This window comes from Anopheles maculipalpis, chromosome 3RL (genome assembly GCF_943734695.1).
Source record: "Anopheles maculipalpis chromosome 3RL, idAnoMacuDA_375_x, whole genome shotgun sequence".
Classification (NCBI taxonomy): Eukaryota; Metazoa; Arthropoda; class Insecta; order Diptera; family Culicidae; genus Anopheles; species Anopheles maculipalpis.
Window position 1 is genome coordinate 8,374,878 of NC_064872.1, and position 22,728 is coordinate 8,397,605.

At 44.3% G+C, this 22,728-nt stretch overlaps 1 protein-coding gene across 1 annotated transcript in view; it reads right to left on the reverse strand.

Annotated features, from left to right (window-relative positions):
• Positions 1–479: 479 nt before the first annotated feature.
• The window catches only part of LOC126565072 (beta-1,4-galactosyltransferase 2), a 183,869-nt gene continuing 161,620 nt past the window's right edge, over positions 480–22,728 (reverse strand). Inside the window, exon 2 of the mRNA XM_050222210.1 lies at positions 480–489. The gene's annotated coding sequence lies outside the window, so the exon portion shown is untranslated. The remainder of the gene's footprint in view (positions 490–22,728) is intronic.

The window sequence follows — 22,728 nt, forward strand, 5'->3', positions numbered from 1 at the left end:
ACATTTAAACTTCTCTCACTCTCTTCCCTAATCGCGATCGCGAGGATCGCTTTGGTGCGGTGAGAAAGCTCATGGAAACACACGCGGACGACGCGAGGAGATAAATGTGCTCAAAATCAAATTACTATTCTTTTCAACGCGTCCACCAGCGAGCGCGTACCATCGTCGCGTTTCTCCCCGGGCTGGGATCGGATTAGCTGTCGCAAGGAACCGGCACTCTCAAGAAACGTTCAACCTGATCCTCACATAAGGCAGAAGGCGATCGATCAAGAAGAAACCCACCCACCAACGTTTGGACATTGGTGGTGTGAGCTGAAAGGTGACAAATGTTTGCCCAAAGGGCTCTCATTTCGGTGTCCCTTTAAGTCGCGGACCGACTCCCAGGTACTTGCGGGAGTCTCATAGGACTCCCTCTAATGACTGTCTAAACATCACAACGTGCGGGACAGGCCCGGTATACAGGGATTTATTTCCCTCCTCTCGATTCTTCTTCCCTCTTCGTTGTATCCAACCGAAGCAACGGTGGTCCAAACAAAATGAAGCGAATTCTCACGAGGCGTTTGATCTTTCGCGCTTTTATATGTTACATGCGTTCGCGAGTTGTGTACCGCGTTGGGTTATGGGTTGATTGATAAGCCCTTCTTACGTCGTGCCGTGTCGTGCCAGAACCGATGGATTGGCGTTGAATTCGAAGGATCGAATTTATAATTGGAGTTTTGATTGAATATCAAAAATCTTATCCTTCGCTACCCGTTCACTCCGCCACTCGGTTCTTTCCGAAACCTTTCGGGGAAGAGAAACACTCGCCCAATGCGCGACCCTCTTGGTGCGGCATCCCTATCGGAAGGCAAGATCTGCTCACTTCCTTAATAGGACATTTCGGTACTGTTGATTAACTGCGGGAGCTTGCGGGCGACAAAAAAGAAGGTTTTCCTGTTCGGGAACTGTGTGGATCACGGCTGGGAAACAGTAGCTGACAGTGGTCGGCAAACCCTTTTTCATTTTATTTGGTTCATTTTGATGAATTTTACAAGCTTCGACCCACGTCGAAATTATTCAAACAGTCAACTTAAGAGATCAGCAAAGGAGTACTGACACTGAAACACTTAAATGTTGTCAGGACAATCAAAAATGATGTTTAATTATTAAATGGCGAAATATCTGTAACAGAAATGTCCTGTCAGAGATCCAGAAAATGATATTTAACTTTCTTAAATTCAGCATGATCCTCTTGCCAACCTCTGACACAGTCCCGATCACCGATCGATATGTGTTTGAAAGCATCGGCTGGTCGGCCCCTTCTGTCTGGCAATCGTTCTCACTCCGTTCACAACTCCGGGCGTGCGACAACGACACTTGTTTTCACCTTCCCCGAAACGCCCGATATGCCAATGCCTGGCGATAGTGTCGCGGCTTGCAAACGAGCTGGAAAGATGGCCGCACGCTGATAAGACGGATTTCGCCCGGGCAGGCGTGCAGAATCGCGTTCGCGCGCGCGCGCGCTCGCGCTCTCCCGAGCGATTGAAATCGATTCCATTCTGCGTGGTCCAAACGGCAACCAACCGGACCGACCTGTCCAAACTTGGCCATCTCCCTACTCCCGGGCATGCCCGTGTACTAACGGATCGAACGGATTTGAAAGTCTAAAGAGGGAATCGGATCGCAGTACTGTACTACCTGTAAGGCTTTTTGTATCTCGCACCGTTTTCTGCACCCGGCAAGAGATTAACCGACAAATGGTCACCTTCTTTTTTTTTTTTTTTATTTGTCAAATGTCAAACACGATTGCTGCTTAGGGCGTGTAGGGGGAGGCGAACGGAGCTGAACACATCACATCAGACATGATTTTAATGATCAAGAGAACTTTTTTCCGCGTGAAGAACATTAGACCTCACCTATGTGTACCGCTGTACTTACAGGAGGCTGCTTCCTTTTTTTGTTGCTGTGGGTCCTCCAGAAACTTTCTCCAACGTGAGCTAACATGTTCGTTTATGTTTTTGCTTCAGCTTTTGGGTGAATGCAGTCCAGCGAAATAAGGGTTAATAGCAGGCGGATTGACCATGCATCCTCTTCAAAGCGTTAAGCGTTACGATGTTATAAATCTGAGCTTCGACAGCGACATGCCATCAAGTGGCAGGACCCTTTTATGAGCAAATCTACAAAACCCGAAAAGGAGGATTTTAGGACCTGGAGCATAGTTTGCCGAAATACGCAGAACCGATACTTATCTCGAGGGTTGCACTCTCTTTCTCCCCGCCATAAAAGCGCCACAAACTGTGGGCCCATGAAGTGCTTGGACATAAATTACAAATTTTTGTATCCTGTATCTTTCGGGACGGGAGCATTTAATACCCCGCTTTTTTTTACTGTTGCAGGTCTCTGAGGCAGATACCGTCGGAAAGAGAAAAGAAGAAATTATGTACCGTTTTGTTTTGCTCCTGCAAGTTCCATCCTTTTAGCCCAAGCGGCGCAGTTTTTTTTGTAAGCAAGAAGGACAAGATTTTTAGGATCTTGGGTAAAATTTCCTTTTTTTTGCGGGAGAAACTTTAAGCGGGGCAGCTACAAGCCGTTCCACCTCTTCGGTATATCTAATGGAGATAATCCTCAAGCATTGCTGCACTGTTTGTGCTGCTGACCCCAATTCTACTTGCTACGAAACGAAACGAAACTAAACTTCACCTCCCCAATCCCGGATCCCAGAGCGGACGTCTCTGAGAAGAAACTGCAACAAACCCCGATAGCCGAAAAATGAGTGATTCCTCGAAATTAACGGAAAAGGGTTTTACCCAGCGAGACCCGGAGGCATTCCATCATATGTTGCGGACCTGGCACACTTCGGCAACAAAAAAAAAACGCGAGGTCCTGACCTGCCGTTCGGCGGCGTTGAAAGATAAATCAATTCCTGAAAACTTCTCATTAATTCCCGGGTGCTGGGTGGGTAACACAACCATTCCTTGGAACGCGTGATCCTTTCGCCCTTAGTGTGTGCAACAAATCCTCGGTGGATTGTAGATGTCGTTTTTTTTTTTTTGTTGTTGCTGCCTCTCGACGAGGTTACTGTTGCGTTAACCTCTGGCGTGGGGAGTCATCAGTAAACAGACGCTCACTGACACACACACACACGTACGCATCCGGAATTCTTTCCCGAAGTTGAGGAAAGGGTCGTATGTTTGCACATCGAAATTAATGAAACAGAGCGCGTCCGACCCAAATATTTTCGCGACATACCTTTGCTTTCCGACGAAATCGCCACCCGTTCGAGACTTGCAATATTTTGATGCATTTCTGAGAGGTCGAAAGATCGCTCAACGCTTTCCTCTTATCTGGCCGGTCATGAAAAATGGATTCTCCAATAAAAGTCGACACAAGGTGATAAATGAGCGTATTATCATTAAACATTTGGGCACCACCCAGACTGTGTGTGTGTGCCTGCTGCGTAGTTGGTCGGAAGTAATCGACTTGATCTTTCAAGCGAGAGATCGTCTAAGACTAGTTATCTAACAGCTTAATAGCCATTTCCCGGTGGACCCGAGTGGTGGCTCAGTGACAGTGCCTCACGATTTTCTTCCCATTTAACCCCGGCTTTCATCTGCAGACACCCTCGCTCCGATAGTGTTTGCTCGCAATGATAATAGATTTGTTAACTCTAGATCGTGCACGTTTTGAAGGCTTCATTTCAGAATCGGCCGCTCACGCTTGTGCCATCTCTCTTTCTCGTGCGCTCGCATGCGCCGTGTGCACGGAAAGGAAAGGCGTTTTTCGGAACCTCAGGAAGGTGGCTCTCACCAACCATCTTTCCGTCTTATCGTGGGAAACGAACACCAAACCTTCACCCGAAGGAGTAAAACTGTATTTTCCTCCATCCCGTAAGTAGCGGGAAATTAGATCAAACCCCGAGCCCCCGAGTGTGTTCCTCCAGGGCCTAGGCCACTCGTCTCGGGATCCTTTCCGCAATTGGTCTAGCCGCATCTTCACCACAGTCGACAACAACCGCAGAGCTGTCCAATACTTTGTGTCCAATCGGCGGAACGTACCCTGGCCAGATCAAACCAGATCACCACACGCATATGCACGGATATCGGATTAATTATCTCACTCTGTCGGTGCTTCCTCGCTGCATCCGCCATCGTATTGCCCACAGTTTTCACCCGACAAGTGGTAATTTTCTCTCTGTCGAATGTTGAAAAGCAGAAACAACGCTCGAGGGCCGGACACGGGTAACACTATCCAATCAAGGGCAGTGTCAGGTCCTCCGGTTGTTGGTCTGGTCAGGCTGGACAACGGCTTCGTTCTCATAGCGTTCACATGTCATTTCGGGGGTGGGGAAATGGGCTTCAGGAGGGAGTTGTTCGGTGGGCATATGCGTGCGCATGCGTGGACATTGCACCGTGACACAGATACCGTGCACGGTGCGGTTACTCTACAAAAGGGTTCGTTGCCTTGCAGACGCGTGCGTGTGTGTCGTTTGATACCGTTTGGTAATGAGGCGTAACGGAGCGTCTGCCATCGGGAAACTCGAGCAAAACATTGTAGATATCAGATACAGTGAGACTTGCATAAAAGGAAAGCCTTCATTGACTTAGTATTAAGGAGAAGAATTCTTGTAAATCTGCTTAAAAAATTATAAAATTAAGACAGTTTACTGACTTCATCAGGGTACAATCAACTCGGATTTCGAATGAGTTAGGTCTGTTTTCAGTACCAAAAACGTTCATCAGACAAATACAACTTCATCTCCCTAAAGTCCATTTTGAAGCCACACGCTACTGCTGGCTTTCCAGCATATTGCCGTCTTCCGCAAGGTCTAAGCCCTTTCCTTCCGAAGATCGAAGCCCTAGACAAGAGCAACAGATTTCTCTCATCGCAAAGCTTCGGATTGTGAAAAGTCGCTACACCCAACAACAAATTCTAGTACGAAGGGTCGGTTTTAGGAGGAAATTTGCCTGTCGTCTGTCATAACCGTCTCGGCGAATGGGAATCGAGTTCGCCCCCAAGCCAGGTGATCTCAGACGTCCTGACCGACGTCTAATCTAGCAATCCCTCCCCTCGTCCATGCATGTCCCACTTTCTCTCTCTCTCTCTCTCTCTCTCTCTCTCTCTCTCTCTCTCTCTCTCTGCCTGCTACTTCCCGATCGTTAAGTCTTGTTTCCAGTTTCCTGCGTTTACGGTACGCTGACACGCGCCCGACTTCATATTAGCCGGGACGTCTATTGCAAGTCAAGATTTATTAGCAGCCGACAGTGTGAGGACGCGTTGCGTTGACGCAGCCCGTTGACTTGCAACGGTGACTTATAAAACATATCAAATATTTTCCCCCTATACTCCCCCTCCCCCTTTTCCCTCTTTCTCTCTCTCTCTCTCTCTCTCTCTCTCTCGCTCGATCAACTACTTCTCTCGACTGCATCCACGGCATTGCAGGGAAAGTACTATGTTCCTTCTGGTCGATCGAATGAGTGGTTACCAGGATCGGGAGCGGGGATCTGGTGCACGGGCGGGAATTCCACCATACTCCCGATGGGAAGACTTCGATGATTTACCGTTCAACAAGTTCTGCATCGATTATTCTTCCGAAACCTAAAGGTTACAGCCACCCCTCGACTGCTTTCGAGAGCAACAAATTCGTAGGAAAAATTTCCCAAAACACAAACACGAAACTTTTTCGCAAACAATAAAACCCTTACCTTAATACCCACGGGGGTGGAAACCGTGCATTGCAGAAGGTGTCGATGATGACGGTCGACCGGGGGAACCAAATCATCAAAAGATTTAAATACGGCCCACCGGACGGTGTGAACGCGCGCGCGCGGAACTGCCGTGTTATCGTGGTTTGCAAATCTTGAACATAAACTTCAACAACTTCCTACCGAAAAAAGCAATAAAGGGCCGTTGTGGCGGTTGTCGAGGGCTGTTGTAGTTCGCCCTCTATCCTTCAGCCTTGCCCAAGAACCTTCGGCGGTGTGGACTGTGTTTGTTTTGAGCTCGGGTTGGGCAATCGAATCGGAAGGCAGCTAACATGCATGCGCTCGCTACCTTTCGGAAGTTTCGGTCCTGTTTGCTGCACTCGTGTGGCGGTGAAGGGCCCGACCGATCGATTGGCTCGTTCAAGGGAGCTCAAGCAAGAAAGAAAGCTAGTCGGCCGGAGTGAAATCGATTAGTCGGAGCGTTAAGTGATTTATTTCCTTATGATTTTTTCATCGCTTTTAATGTTTACATTGTTCAGCCTGTGTGTGAAGGTATGATTGGGTGGACAAAGGTGAAGAAGGGGGATGGAATTCGGTGGGCAATATGGCAAACGATTGATCGTGGGTTGTGTTGAAGGGAAGCCTAAGGAATTCTCTCCCGGGAAGGATCAGATCGCAATTTCTTTTGTAAAACTGTAAACCACAATTAATTTCTTACTCAGTTTTAAAAAATAATTTTAGTCAGTTTATTTTCCTTCGTTTCATTCGTCTTCTTCAAATAAATAAAATAGTTATGGTTTTATATTGGTTATTTTTAGATTTTAAAGGGTTTCTTTGACTTTGATTCTCCCTTATCTGGATTTCAGGTTCTGTGTAAAGGGATGCGGCCCTGACGGGATTCGACATCTTACGATATCATGGGAAAACCACTGCAGCTAGCATCCTCAGCAACAGGTTTCAGGACAGCTTTTCTAAAAGACTTATTTTATTTTTCGAAAAGTTCATTCTTGTCCTACCTCACTGGTAATAATCGTAAATATAAATAAAATCACACACGTTTTATAAACACAGTTTTCGGTAGTCACGACTTTCATGCTACTTTGTTATGCAGTGTCTGGGAAGGTGGTGGTGGTAGAAGGTGAAGGTGGTGAGTATCCCATATTGGACCATCTTGTGGTTAGAGAAAGTGGTAACAAGTCGGTCAAGCGGTGAGGTGAACTTTTCTCTTGTGTTTTTAGGATTGTTACTTATTTTGTATTTAATTCGTAATAAGAGAACGATCCAAATGAGATTCGATGTCCGGATACGCCTCGGGAAAGACCTGTACATTGACAAACTACCGCACGGCCGTTGGTCTAGAGTGCTATCCACCCCATTCTTATCTTTATTAATGGTATGAATTCATAAAGTTGTTTAAAAAAATTAATTGAAATAATTAACTGTTCAACCATTTAAACTCATTTTTCATCTATTTTTAAACATCTCAGTGCCTCAATGCTATCATTAAATGAATTTGAAAGCCTTTAAAAGTATGATACGTACCTCATGTCGTAGCCTTCTTGCTCCATCCATTGAGCAGAAAATCAGAAGAACACAACTTGTGTGCACTTCACTTTCGCCAACATAACCTACCCACCTTCTCCAGATCGTACCGCGTCGTCCAAAGTTAAAATGTAAATTTGTATGAATTATTTTGATTATTATGTGTTTTGAAGGTTGGGTCCAGACTGCACCGAGACGCGAGTCTGTCCTTACCATTGCCAATTCCCTTGTCTCTTGTGTAGTTTTAACAAAGGGAGTTCTTCCATATTGCATCCATATCGTTCACCCTTCTGCCGACAGATTCTTCCACATGGGGACATGCGACGGTCCGTAATGTACTCTCTTCCTGTTGGGAGTTTTCGGTCAGGCGACGTTTTCTGCCGTGTCGTTTTCGGAAACCCCAAATGGTGAACGATTGTTCTTGCTGCACCGTGCGTCGTGTAATGGTTTTTGGCGTGGTTGCACTTCTCGACCGACCGAGCGTCAGAAAAAAAAAGTTGTGGGTTTTATGCTCATTTTTTATGTCCTCCCAAATTTCGTGTGCTGCGTTTCCCCTCTCCTAATCCTTTCGTCCTTCGGGTGGGTCGGATCCTGGTGCAGGGCACAAACACTCCCAATTTTGGTCCTCAACTGGGTCACGTGTGTGCTTTGGGACACGTTTTGTGTTGTTCCGGCTTGAGACCATGCGGGTGGGGAAAAGGGTGGACTTAAAGCCCTTCCATTCATGAAGGGTTGATGTTTCCACCGTGTGCAATTACCACCTGGCCCAGCGTCTCACCTCAGCGTCATGCTTGCCTAAATGAACGATTTAAGCGAGGTTAATCCTCGCTGACCCGAAAATGGTAATGAAGGCAGTTTGCAACGACCGACCGCAGCGGTGGGCGCATAATTCGGCAAATGAGTGCACCGCAAGTAACGGGACCCTCGGCGGCCAACAATAAAGTGCACACCTCGTCCGTGGAAGTGTGTATGCATCTTCCGGACGGCAAGGACTGTGTGCGCTTGCTTTCCGGTGCAATATGGCTCTCAAGATTGCCACTCTGTCATCATTTCACGTACCTTTTTTGTTGCCCTTACTTTCTCTCTCCCTCTCACTCTCGAACTTCTCTCGAGTACTGCTTTAACGCACATGGACAGCCTTCAGCGAATGGGTGTTTTATTCTGAAGACTGCTGCTTTTTTCTGCTTTCTTAAACACAGTATAATCAACTGCACTTTCCAATGTTTGGGAAGGTTTCAAATGAGTGCTACAAATGAAAGAGAAAAGACATTTTATGGTTTATCAGGAAAGTCAAAGCTTGATGCTCTGTTGGGTTTTACGTGTTAAAGTTTGCAGCACATTATTTTTCATTAGTGACTGTATTGACTGCGCACAATAGCTGGCTGGGAGTTTTTTTTTTTTTGAAGAACGCTTTTTGACATTAACTACTGAACAGTTTCTTAAAAAAAGAAATAAATAAAGTTGTAAGAGTCCTTTAAGTGATATTAAAGTATTTAATAATTTAACATTCTATGGAAAAATCAGGAATTAAAATTAAGTAACGATAATTATTCTACAAGACGACTCAAAGGCGTTTATGGTAAAGGTTAAACGAGGAAATCTGTTCATAACTCAATATTAACCGAGAAAGATCGTTCCCTTCCTATAACTAAAGAATCCCTAAAGAATTTTTACTGATTATTTATGAATTTGTTATTTTCTGTGTTGAAAAGTTTAATTATAACTTTATTCTCAATTTATTAGGTAATTAAAAATGATAAGTTACAAGAAAGACCTCTCTCCCAGTGGATTGCTATAAATAATTCAAAGGATCATTGTTGACTACCACACTAGCTGTATTGAATTAAGCCGCAAGATGAGTCACTGCTGCATACTCATCTTGCAGGAGTTAAATTTTCGTTTTAAAATTAGCTGCAACTGCTCCCGCAATAAACGGCATTCCAAAAACAAGCCTGCGGGCAAGCAACAAGCAACGCACAACAAAATAAACGAATGCACCGAATGATTTACAACGATAACCAATCAAAAAGGTACTTAAAACTCAAGCAAATAACAACAAAACTCATCAGCAAACATCACCTTCGGTTTCCTTCGTATGCTGAAGAACCGAATCGTCCTCATGAAACAAAAACATAAAGCAGAAACCACTCTCGCCCGCCGTTGCTTGCTGCTCAGTGTCCACCTAGAAGAGCTGCAGCTAATTGATGATATACGAGTCCTATAATTTATGCAACACTTTTAGGACCCAATTTTGCAAAACGCTTCACTGCTCCGGGTCCCAACGGCGGTAGCACTCTTTAACATCACCGCTTTGCGTACGCGTCCCTTGGTTGCGTGCGGTCGGGCATCGAATTTGCGAATGTAATTCGTTTTAAATGCAATATTTCGTCCAGCGTTTTCAGCTGCAGGATGCAGCATTCTTTTGCCGAGTGCGTGTTGCGCGCACGCATTCCACCTGAAATTGAGAGACTCGATTCGAAATCGTTTCCTGGTTTGATTTCGATTACCTTTTTTTTAATGTGTGTGCTGTGTTTTTCAACCTTAAGAGAAAGATTAATGTGCACAAAGTTTTGGCTTGAAAATGTGAGCGAGGAAGAGAGACAGAAAGAGACGGTTTGTTTCAATTATTATTACATTTAGGCGTCAATTTTTCATTTAACTTTCGTAGGGGTTCAATTTTTCTCGCATAAAGCCTGTGATTGTCATCCATCACCGCAAAACGACGGTACCCGTTAGGGGTGGTAGCGTTTAATTTTTTAACTGCAAGAATTTACTTCTTCCCTTCCCAGGACGGTTCACCTTGAAAACACACAACGTATGGCGAAGAACAGGGAGAATGCAGGAGGATGGTAGTCAGCAGCGGGGATGCGGGAAACGTTTGTCCCCAGGGGTGTTGCCAACACGATGCGGAACACTGGTAGCCACTGTGCTCCTGCTGCTGTTGCTGCAACTGATCACCGATCTTCGATCTCGGACGCGCAAACACACACACACACATATGGTATCCGTTTCGGCGTTTCGATTTCCCACAAGTATTTGCGAAAGTTTTGCCTGATTCGCGATCAAATCCACCCGATAAAAGCATCATAAAGAGTAATAACGCTCATTAAAGTCTGTGGCTACCGGTCTTTTGCCCGATGGACGCAAAAAAACTACCCTCATCCAAGCCTCCTCATCTCCTCCCCTTCACCAACCTCTTTTGTCACCCTCCTTTTAAATCATGCTCCCGAAATGAGAGAAGCGCAAGCACACACACACACACGAAACCGACAACAGGAGCAACGAAACGAAAAAAAAACAACACGAAAGACTTGCGTCGTTTGCCGCAAGCGACGAACCCACGCTGATTTTGCTGCTCGTTGTTTTGCCACCGTTCAAACCACACCAGTTGTTCCAATTGGTGAACATACGCACAGATACACACACACATTCAGAAGTTAACACGTTAAAGCCGATAGCACTGGAAGCCTTCAAGCTACTCCTTGGTAGTTACCGAGATTGTCCAGCGGCCGGGGAAATTCCACCCATAGCACAAGCTTACTCCCTTGCCGCATGTTTGTTGTTACGAATGCGTTTTATGCTTTATGTATTTATGCTTTCCTCCTTCCGATGTTGGGTTTCAAATTTCAACCTTCACCACCTGCGTTTGCGATTTCGTTTCGTTTTATTAAAAATTTAAAACCGATTATCGCGATCAAGATCAATTAAAAGGAGAAGCGTCCGAACGAGGACTACTTGAAGTCTTCCTGTTTGTCGTTGTTTTTTTTTCTTGTCTTCTTTTACGCAGGAACCATATGAATGCATCCAAACTTATAAGGCTTGTGCAAGTGTGGTAGGATTATAATTTATATTTTGAGCATTCGCACACTCCCCTACCATTTTCGGACGATCGTGGATGCCCATAATGTGTGGAACCTCAGTACCTTCCCACTAGTGACAAAACCTTGAGAAATCGTTTCTTATTTTATTTTTGAAACAAAATCCAAAAATAAACCGGGAGAAATTTATATCTTTCGCATCTTTCAAGTGTCGAAAGGTAAGGACTAGCTGAAGGTTTACTGTGGATCAACAGGGAGAACTCTTGCAGCAGGCACTAGGCAGAGATCTGACGAAATGTTGTTACCACTCATTAGGCCACAATGCGGTGCCATATTTCATGCCCCAAAAGTAAACTACCGACTACCTGCAACGCACATCTAGTGCATCCACTGCCTTTGCTTTCCCACAACCGACGGTCACAAACGTGGGATAAAGCTTTCGTAATCATGTACGCAGTTTCCACGCAAAGATCTGCTGCCCGGGTTCCCGATGTGGATGAGCATCGTGCGGCATCCGTATAATCTTACCAAGTTTATGCACTTCCAAGCAAGCAAGGAGTTGGAGATTTTATTTTATTTTATGTTTTATTTAATTTCTGGTAGCTTCTCCGCGGTGCGCTTTAAAACTTACAGGCCCTCCCGACTTCAACAGGGTGGTAAAAAGGCGGTCTTTTTTCATAGAGAGAAGATGCGCAGCAGTACCATTTCAAATTGTAAGATGACCTATTTTAGCACCTACGGCATCGCCGTCGTCGTCGTCGATCCAATTGCCCACCAACGATGATGAGCCGTGTGGAAATGGAAGGAAGAAATGAAACATGCGCACATAAAACCGCAGCACAACAAAAAAACAACACCCCATCAACGTAAAACACACACGGACGCCGGGTCCGGGACGCTTCGTGACTAATGCCTCTCCATTCGGTTCGGATTTAGTGGGGAGAGTTGGTGAAGCAAAGCAGCACAGCAACGAAAAAAAAAAGGACTCTGTAAATTGAATTCGATTTCAAAGTACCGTTTCCCTTTTTGGGGGCTAAAGAAAGCATAGAATTTGTTCCCTAAAAATGGACAAAAAGGCATCCATTGTTTGGTCTTCTTCTGCCCGAAACTAATCCATTGACCATAAACGTAAATGGTGCGTAATTACAGACCTGTGTGTGCTGCGAGTGCGCGCGAACCTGCGTGTACCTGTTCTTTGGGTGCTTTCTTCTGCTGATCGTGCAGAATTCATTGAAACCATGCTTTATTTGCTTTTGTTTGGTGGCAGGAAGATAGCTGGTGCTCATAATTCAAATTTAATAAACATTCCCCAAAGTGGCCTAGCGATGGCATAATCGCACACCTGTACAGTGCTCCGATTTTTCTTAATGCTAACGATGAGTGAGGATTCTAAGAGTCTCATTAAAATTTAAATTAAACGCCAAGAAGCAGCACACTTCGCTTACTTTGTTGCTTTCGGTCACCCCTCACTCGACTGATGAACCTGCTGTACGGATGATGGTGATGATTGATTTTTACCTTCCACCGCGCTAACGGAGGACCACCGGCCCCGGCATATCATCAACGGTCGGGTCGTTATGGAAAACCCGGGAGAAAAAGGTTCTCTGTCCGGTCGCATTAGTTCAGCATCTCACGTCACTGGTCGGCAGACGTTTGTTTCCATCTCAGCTGATGCTAGGAATGCAGCATCAGTTACACAGAAGCAGTTGATGCAACATTATTAAACGGTTCCAACGGGATCTCGGTTAAGTACCGGCCCGTTTCACACTTGCTGACATCTGCAATAATTTAACAAGATAGATATAGCGATAAGAATTAATAAGTATAAGAATAATTATGCAGTCTATTTTGCTTGTATAATCTTAATACGTTTTGATGTATTTCCATTAAAATGTTCAACAATCATCACAATATAGTTTCTGTAAAGTAATTGTAACTTAAAGTTGACCACCTTAATGTATTAATGATGCTGCAAATAAATTGAAGAATGCATTTGAAAAATTGATATATTAAGAGCATTAGAAAATAAAAAAATCTAAGTCCACTGAAACGATGAACTGCTATTGCCAAGAACTCCAGATCAAGATCCAAGAGTTTGATCTAAGCTTGTGTTTAAGCAATAATGATAGTACATGTTCATCTTTGGAACCTGGTAAAATAAAAATAAGTAAAATGGAAACCAAAAAGACAACAATGTTCAGAGGAACTGATATGAATTTTTAAATTTCTTAAATTAATTTCTCATTCACTTTTACATTCGTACGTCAAGATATTTTTTTTTTGTTTGACTGGCGATAAACATGACCCAAATTAAAGAATAAGGATTTTTAGAAAAACAAAGAAAGAACTTGACTATTTTTTTGAAAATCCTCTAGAAAACTTGGGCAGGACCGGGGTTCAAATCCCATCCGGTTCCCAGTTTGCCTAAAATAAATAAACACTTAAATGAAATTTAAAATGTAAATAAGAACCATTACTCAATCTATCTTGCAGAAAACATTATTCACATCATAACTTGGCCATTACAACAGATGCCATCAGAACATAAATACGCTTACAAGCCTATCAGCCTTCAGCATTCTACTTTCTGCTACAAGCCCTCAAAGCAACAACATTCCCGTGTGATCGATCTTTCAACGACCGATCGATAAAGTCGATGCGATCGTTTAGCAGCCAAGCTGATTTATCTTGCTTCTTTTACGTGCTCCTTTTCCATTGTTGCTCTACAATTCATACCCCGTATGTGCCATACTGGGCCACAAAACAAATCGCATTCTTCCCCCAATCTTCCCGTGTGTCCGCAGGCGGCAAGATAACGAACGTCAACCTGCTCTCCCATCCACCGGACGAAACCCTACGAAAGGAACTGATTTTCATTTAATTAAATTAATCTCAGCTTAACTCACTCCGAGCCGCAACCAAACCCTTCCGGCCATTGGATTATGCGGAGCGTGTGGGGAAGCCTTGAAGTGTTTTTGATTTCATTTCTTCTGCACCTCGCGTCCTGATATCCTTGCAATTTGCTGCGTGACTTGCCCCATACCGAACCCTAGCGGACCCGAACGGACCGAAACAATACCCCGAAGGCAGAGCTGCACCATTTATGCGGGAAGGAAATATTATTTTGCTTCGTGCACTCTGCCCGACTGTCCACACGGTTGGTCAAGCTCGTGAAATAAAGGATCTGTAAGAATCGCGTCCGAGGTAAGAAAATAAAGCTTACAGAAAATTTGAAGAAAAAAAAACAACCTAGCACAAGAACACACCGAACCGGGAGGGAACGGGCGCTTGGAGAAAATGCTTCGATTCGCTTCATTCCTCATTATAATGCAGATAAATTTATCTTCTCCTTTCGAACCATCTTCCTTCACTGGTGTTTCTGTTTCGATTCTTCCCTCCTGCACACCCAACTCCACCGGGATGGAATGCACTCCTGGTCGCGCTGGATGCACTTTTTTTTTTACTGCACGTCGTTGCACCGCGAACACGGATTGGGAAAGCTTCGAATGACGACAGGTGTATAGACACAGGCCAATATTGTTTATCAGACGAACAAGTTTGTTACGGTTTTTTTCTTGCTGGTTCTTTTTCCTCCTTCTCCACTTTAATTCTTCTCACTCCACACCCACCCCGGTGGGATGGTTCACGCGCACTGGTTTATCTTTAGCCGGGTTTCGTTGCACTTTTTTGTTGTGTGCGCGCGCGCACACCGATCGATGCGTATGTGCAGCATGATTTCGCACCATGCTGGGTTTATGCTCGAGCATGGTGTGTTTTATTATTTTGCCTTGCTTTTGCCCTATTCTTTTGCGGGAATAGTGTAAAAGGGGGTGGTTGGGATGCCGTGCGAAGGTGATTGCGCTTGTACCGCGAAAGATCGTGCTGCCGTACTGCTGTAGTGGCTGCCGCTGCTGGTTGGGTTTTTGATATCAAATGCGGACCTTCTACGGCTGCTGTGCTTGTGATAGTGTGCGAGACGCTCTTGTCAGGGCGGGATTTTTGTTTCCTCTTCTCGTTATAAGCTGAGCTTCTTGCTTTGGGGATGCTGCATCTTGCTGGTTGTTCTTGATAAACCGGCGTAACTTTTTTAATCCGGCGTAAAGGAATCGAGTTGGTGGTGGCTGATTTCTGATGGAGCGGGGAGAGGCTAGCTTGCTGAAGTTGAAACCTTCTTTCAATAAGAAGCATCATAAATGCTATCTTTTTACCCATTCCTTCGTAAAACTACTTAGCTTTCCAGTGAAAAGATCAGGGGTTTAAAACAAAAATTAATAAAATGTGCAACGAATTGTTCAAAATATGGGACATAATTTCTAGTTAACGAGAAATCAACTATTAACAATACGGCCGTTTCTGATGAAATAAAAAATTAATTAATATATTGTTCCGATCCACTAAAGTGTAACACAAATAAATATTGAATGAACTTCAAACATACATAAAATTATATTAAAAGAAAAATAATATAACACTAGATGATTCAGGGAAAATTTGGAAAAATAGTTTTGTTTATTTAATCAATTATTCTAGTTATTTTTTAGATGAAAATTTTGTACTGTAAAATTTAGAATAAAATTCGTTATTACAATAAAATCAATAATGAATTTTCTACTCATTCGTTTAGCAATATAAGACAAAATACATATTCACCCAATCACAATCACTCAAGCTATCGAAAATTATGTTTAATATTTTGTTTTTTCCAGATACGCGAAATTTTATGAATTATTTTTATGAGGGAACTAGTGCACTGAGTACTGAGCAACAAAATCCTAAAACTGCTTTTTTAATTCTACTTAGAATTCATTTTTCATAAATAAAAGAAGTAAAATTAACCATATAATGTTTCATCAAGCTTTATAACACCATTCTAAGATCCATCGTGAAGTTCAAGTTTGCAACCATTGATTGTCCTTCGTGCATTCCATTCCATCCAGATTCAAAACACCTATAAAACGTGTGAAACTTTAGTTAGCCTCCGCACACCACCAAATTTCATGCCACCCCCCAAAAACGCATCGGCTTAAAGAGCTTTATACACAAAAGAAAAACTAAAAAATCCCGATGGCACTTTATCATTTGGTGCAACCTGTGCAGAAAGGATGAGAACGATCGAGAACCAAAACAAGCGCAAACAAAACTACCCTTTCAACAGCAACTTCGACAAAAAAGCATCCCAAAAACAAAACACCAAAACGAAAGAACATAAAATTTCGTTCAAGAAGAGCGATGCACCGGCTCACCATCGATCGATCGTGAGGATACGCCGGCATTGTTTCTGCCGGTGTAAAGGATAAGCCGTTCCTTCAGGAAAAAAAACCCCCGAAGCGAAAAGCAGCAGGCGATGGGGTTGCGAAGGCAGTGCGCATGATCATGCATCATCTTCCACCGCTGCCGAATGGAATTTCAATGACGAGCCGCGATCCTTCGCCCTTAGCACTATTCTCGCTCGCGTTGCAGGATCGCGCTTGATGCTGATAATTTTGTTCTTTCTGCACTTTGCACAAGCTGCCATTTTTTTTCGCTCTCTATATTCCTCTCTTTTGCGGGGAAATATTACACGATTTGGAACGGTCGAAGGTGGCAAAGAGCTCGTGCAGCGAGCCGTGATTTTGGGCAAGTGTACGGTGCATTTGAAGATGCGTTTCGAGGAATCAGGATGGACATCCATTCTTTCTTTCGAGCTCGGAGTGCGTGCACTGTTAGAATGGGAATCGATTTCGGCGAAACACTGAACGCGTTTCGAAAGAAGAGACGATTTATGAATGAACTCGTGGTAGGGTGAACAACATCCTTTTCTTTTGTTTCGAAGTTTTTTTTTTTGAATTCCAACAGGAGAACCCTTACCGAGTGTAAAAACTTGTGCAGGTGTAGGTTAGACGGTGTTTTTGAGCATCTTTTATTAAGCATTTCTTGTAAAATACTTGTAAAATCATTCGAAATTCGCTTGTTGTAACCATGCACGTAATTTATTATGCGTATTGTGCACTTCAATAAGTCACCTTATTTAAAGCAAGTACCAAGAAAAACTGTCTTTTTATCATTCAACACACCCAGACACGACGAGAATACATCTCGATCGGTTGGCCACAAACTACAGTTTCATCGTCAGGTGCTTTGAATTGCTGCTGCTTCTGCGGTCCAATTTTTGTGCATCATTTTATTGAGCAATAATTTAATTTGTGCGGTTTGCATAAATTCACCCGTTTTATGGTTGTTTTTTCGTCCTTTGCACCAGCAACACCGTACTACCCCCTTACAAACGCCTAGCAGTGTGATCCGGAACGATGCACAGTGCGCATTGAACCGCCCATTAACCGACCAGATCGGAGAAAGCGTCGATCAGGTTCACGGTAGCATATCCGCTTCCAGCAACACCAGAAAGTGGAGAATCAACATGAAAAATATAGCCAGTAAGGTCAAAGAATTTAATTTCCAACCCTTCCAGCGCAGTAATACACACCCGCCCGTTGGTTATATTTATCTTTTTCACTCCATTTTTCCCACACACACACACACCATACATTTTCAACCCGACCAATCTCGGGCTTGTGTAAGAAATTAATATTTCCACCCCAAATGCGCGATGTCACCTGGGCTGGGGATGTTGATACCCCGGAGGTCCCACTACTCAACCAGCAATGTCACCACTAGGTACTGCTTCTCAGGCACCCCAAACCAACTCGTCGTTCGTAATCGTACCGTTGACATTTTGCTCAACAAAGATTGGAACGACTTATTGGCGAAAGTACCACAGCGACGGTCGGTTACTGCGGTAGGTCGATCCGGTGCAATCAGATCCGTATGGGCCCCGTGTGTCGCGAGGCGCTCAGCTTTATGGCTCTCAAATTTGCCACCCCGAAAAATCAACCCCCAGTGTGCGACTGATCCCTCTTCTGCTCTAGCAACAGTTAGAGTTTGGCACCAAGGCTGTCGAGAGGTAAATAACATTCCACCACAACTACAAAATTGTGTACAGCGTACGTATTATGTTTTAAAATTTAACGCTTTGTTTTGTTGGCACTTGTTTATGTTCGGTTCAGTGGATTAATTTTCCGTGCTCGGCTGTAGAAGATACCAGAAATCTAGATGAAATCATTAGCGATAAGTGTCTCAAACAGCTAAAGATACTTTAGCTTTACTTGCTTAAAAATGTATTACTAATTTTCGAATTGTTACACTCTTTTCAACTTAATTCTTAAGTCTAAAATATCTCACACACTCATTGCTCCAATAACTTTTCATCCCACCTTACTTCACTGCTGAAATTTTGTCACAAAACGTATCAGATGACATTCGCACCTTTGTTCAAATTAATGGCGAGCATTCTTTGCGAGAATGGGAATATGTTGCAACGCACCTGGTCGAATATGTTGTCACCCAGACTGCCAAACATTAATTGTCCCTAGCTCTAGTGTCGAGTGTCGTTGACGTGCAGATTAGACATGGCAGGGTCCACTCCTTTAGAGCATTTAAATCTCCCAACTAAACGCAAAACCCTCAACAAAGTCCCCACAAACGACACAGCGATAACTGCAAAAAAGGTAGCAAAAGAAATGCAAGAATATCGCCGCCCGAAACCAACAAACCCGTTGACCCTAGGGTGGACCGCATAAATTTCATGTATGCACACGCGAATCGAGGTCAAACGGAGTAGCTCGTGTTCTCGGTCAAGCAGCGTTTCGGGGAAAATATGGCCCTCCCTATGCGCCCCACCCAACCCTATCCCATTCTCCCCTCAATAAAGGTAGCATAAAAGCCCTTCTAGAATCCCGAACCCCAAACCAAACCCCGACCCGAAACCTATCATCGAAGGTCATCGATGCAGCATTAATCGAGTAGGATTTTGTTGTTGTTTTGTTTTCGGTGAAGCATAAAATTTTGCACACTATCTGCTTTCGGCCATCGGGGTGTGCACACGCTCGAAGGATTCATATCGTTTTGGCTTCTTTAGCGCTTCGTGCAAGGCCCCATGACTTCTGCGCCGTGGAACCGGAACCTTCATCCCGCGTGCGATATCGAATCGATTCCTCCCGAGCACACGAGAGACGTCTTGAGAAATTCAACTCGTATGACCCTGCTGAGGGTCGTCCGGGAAGCCTCAGAAGCCTTCCCTCGCTCACGGGCTCGATTTCGATCGAGCGATCAGCAGCACCGGGTTTGATCCGTATCGGGAAGCAAAAAAAAAAAGGGGGGCAACACACAAATAAAAAGAGGTTGTAAAAAAAAGCTGGTGAAAGTACACCACGTGCGTTTCAGGATTCTCCTTCCTCGGGATCAATGCTTCCCTTCCGTGGCTTGTGAATTGCCACCAATTCGCGAAAGGAAGCAGCAGCAGCAGCAGCAGAACACGTCATCACTTCGGCACGACACCAACTTTAAGCCCTCAAAAGGTGCCAAAGATCGTGCGGATCGGGGCAGGAGTGGACGCGTGTTGTCAGTTTCAATCGACGGTAAGGATGCACACACAGCAAAAGGAAATGTTTAAACCTTCTCCAAAAACAAAACAGTTCCACCACGATGTGACGACACCGGGCTATGGATGGACAGCACCTATAAAGACAGAGATCGGCAGAAAATTGCATCGCCCTTAGGAATGCAAAAAGGATTACCTTCTTTCCTGGTCGAGGGGTAATGATGATGATGATGGCAGCGATGACGACGCCGACGATCGGGTTGGGTGGGTGATAAAAGCGTTGAGTTTAATGTGCTTCAACTGTACATACGCTTGAGTGGTCCAAAATTAAGATGTTGTTTGGATGGATCACTTGCGTTGTAGGACATTCCAATCAAATTGAAGCATGTGTTATACTGGTTCATTATCGAATATTTCACGGTTGACCCAGTTATCCCGCTCCCGAGGTAATTTTCATAAGAATTCGATTGAAAACAAAGACACAATGAAGAAGCTCGACCTCGATAAAGTATCTTTTATTATTTTTTAAAAAATTCATGTGCTTTACTTTTACTTTTATTGATGATGTTTAAACATCAATATTATTGTTTGTCATTGAGTTGATTAGTTAAGCAACTGGATCCAGTTCTGTGGAGTTTTGGAATAGGATCTATTGGTTTTAGTCAAATTTATCCAACGTATGATACTCAAAATGATTACAGAGGAGTTCAAATTCAAATTTACCCAAAAAATCTGCTAAACACTGCTGAAGGACATTAACAACAAGACGTAAAGCAGGACATCCTGCTTTACGTGATATTAATTACAGCTGAAAACAAGCTCCTTGGGAAAGACACAAATCATGCAAGTCTAAGAGAGAAGTTCAAGTAAACTTCCATCGTCATGCTGGCTGATAGATTTGACATCAAGGTTTACAGTCTGAGATGGTGAAGTATCGCAATGACGACGGCGATGTACTTTCAACAGCATCTTTAGATCCTTACGAGTGATAGTTTATAACTAAAAAATGGCGGACTTGAACTGAAGTTTTTGGAAATCCATATCAAGGTTTTTTAGAATTCAAACTCTTAGTATCCAAAAAAATGCCCCTAGCTCCGAGTAACGCCCGCGCCTCCAATATTCATCCCCTTTTATTTTCGACACCAAATCATGCTGGGCCATCTACGACCCATCCCCGTTTGAATTCCCAATCAGAATGAACTCTTCTCCTCTGTGAAGGTTCTAGGGAAATTGTGGTGGCATGAAACTGTGAAGGTTCTAGGGAAATTGTGGTGGCAGTATCGCTCTACCAGCCGTTCCCTCCTCCGGGCCAACATTTGCATACTGCAATTTGCAATAATAAAACATGAAAACTGACCACCAGGTTCGACGACTGCCCACCTTGGATTTCACTTTATTATTTTCATTTTGTTCTGTTCTTGTTTCGCGCTCCAGCGGAACAGAAGCCAAGTCCGCTTGCCGTTTTACAGCAACTGGACAGCGGAGAGTAGCTACCGGTAGCCACAAACAAATTGAACTCACCACCGCCTCGGCTGTTTCGTCGTGTGTCTCCTCACTGCACGGTTGTGGAACCTTGTTTACAGATTATTTTATTTTGATTTTGTTTCTTGTTTTGCTGATGCCTGCTCTGCTTACCATTTTCCATAAAATCGTCTTCGTTGCTCGTTGCGCAATTACGCGGGACCCATAGTCCGCGAGCGCACATGCGCACCGTGTTACAGACAGGTACAGCCAAGAACAGGATCAGCAAAGGCCGGAGGATCGTGCTGAGGTGAGGGATTCACTTTTTCCACTAACAAGTTGCACCAATGGTCGATACCGAAGTGAGGAGAAATGATGTTCCTCTCCGGAGTCCGCCCTTTGCTTCACCCCCCCCCCCCCCCCCCCTGTTCCGATCCGCGGTGATTAGCATATATGTCGACAGTAGAATGTTTAAATATTGATGACCCTTTAATCGAATTCATTTGCTTCATTAATCATTATCGGTTTTCTGGACCAATGACCGAAACCTCCCACCGCTCTTGCGTGTGTTGTGCTTCATTGCCCTTTCCTGGCACTGTTTGTTGAAACCCTGTGCCAGTTTCAGGACACAGTCACCGCACGCATGCAATTACAACTCCTGCCGATCGATCGCGAATAGAGCGGAAGACTCGGCACAAACAAATCAACTCATAAAACGTCGATTGATCAACATCATCATCGACGAGCAGGCGGTACTGCACCACTGCAGCTGTAGTCTATATAAAGCTCTGGTGGTAGGAGGAACCTAGTCGACAGCAACCATTCATCCCGCTCGGTACGTCTGTACGGCTGGCAAAAACCGATTGATTTATGACGAGTGTGGCCTCTGTATGTGATGCAGCATAGAGTGCACATTTGCATAGATTAATGGAGAGCGATAAATCGCTACATTGCTTTCCACACCACCCAACAGCTGGAAGGTCCTCGTGCGATGAGGCATCCTACATCCGCTATCGATCGACTTTCCGAAACGGTATGGTAATTGGACTGGTAGAATCTCCCCATTTTCAGCATAAAAGTCAACCAAAAAGGATCAACGTCTTCTGAGTTTGCTAATTAGACACTAGGAGCTTCCAAGACACTTGCTGGAGATCGTCCCACACAGCTCTCCCGAGACATTCACTTCGTTACGCTAGCGACGTTACCAGCGTCATCACACCTGTCACTTTGTGGCTGAGATCATCCGAGCCTCACAATTCCGGTGGTAATCAACCTCTCTTGCCTTCTCTCTCTCTCTCTCCCTCTGTCATGCCAGGCATGCAAAACGTCGCCGTATTTATTAGGAACATCTCGTTAACGGTCGACGCGCTTATTGTTATCCCACTGTTTATGGACGTCAAGATCGTCCGATCCGATCATGCAATCCGTTGCACTTGCAGCAACCAGCCACGGATTAAGCCGTCCGTCTGTCGCAGTGTGCCGTGGTGTCTCATTTGGTTACGGTGTCTCGCGGGATTTGCTGGATGTAAGAGCGTGACTGCAGTAATGCCGCGCGGCAATAGCCTCATTAATTGATTGAAATGAGCTGGTGCCTGGGGTTTGCCCGGAGACATTGGTAAGGGGATGTCAATGTAGAAGATATTGAATAGGGGTCATTATTAAGACACTACGATCAAGAATAATAATTATAATTGAGATTCATTGAAATAAAGGATTGTTTCACGAATAAATGTTCCAGACGAGCGCATTTCACTTGCAGAAGTATGGGTAATCCTGCTATTAGAAACTTTTTTCTCTTTTTTCATCAGCC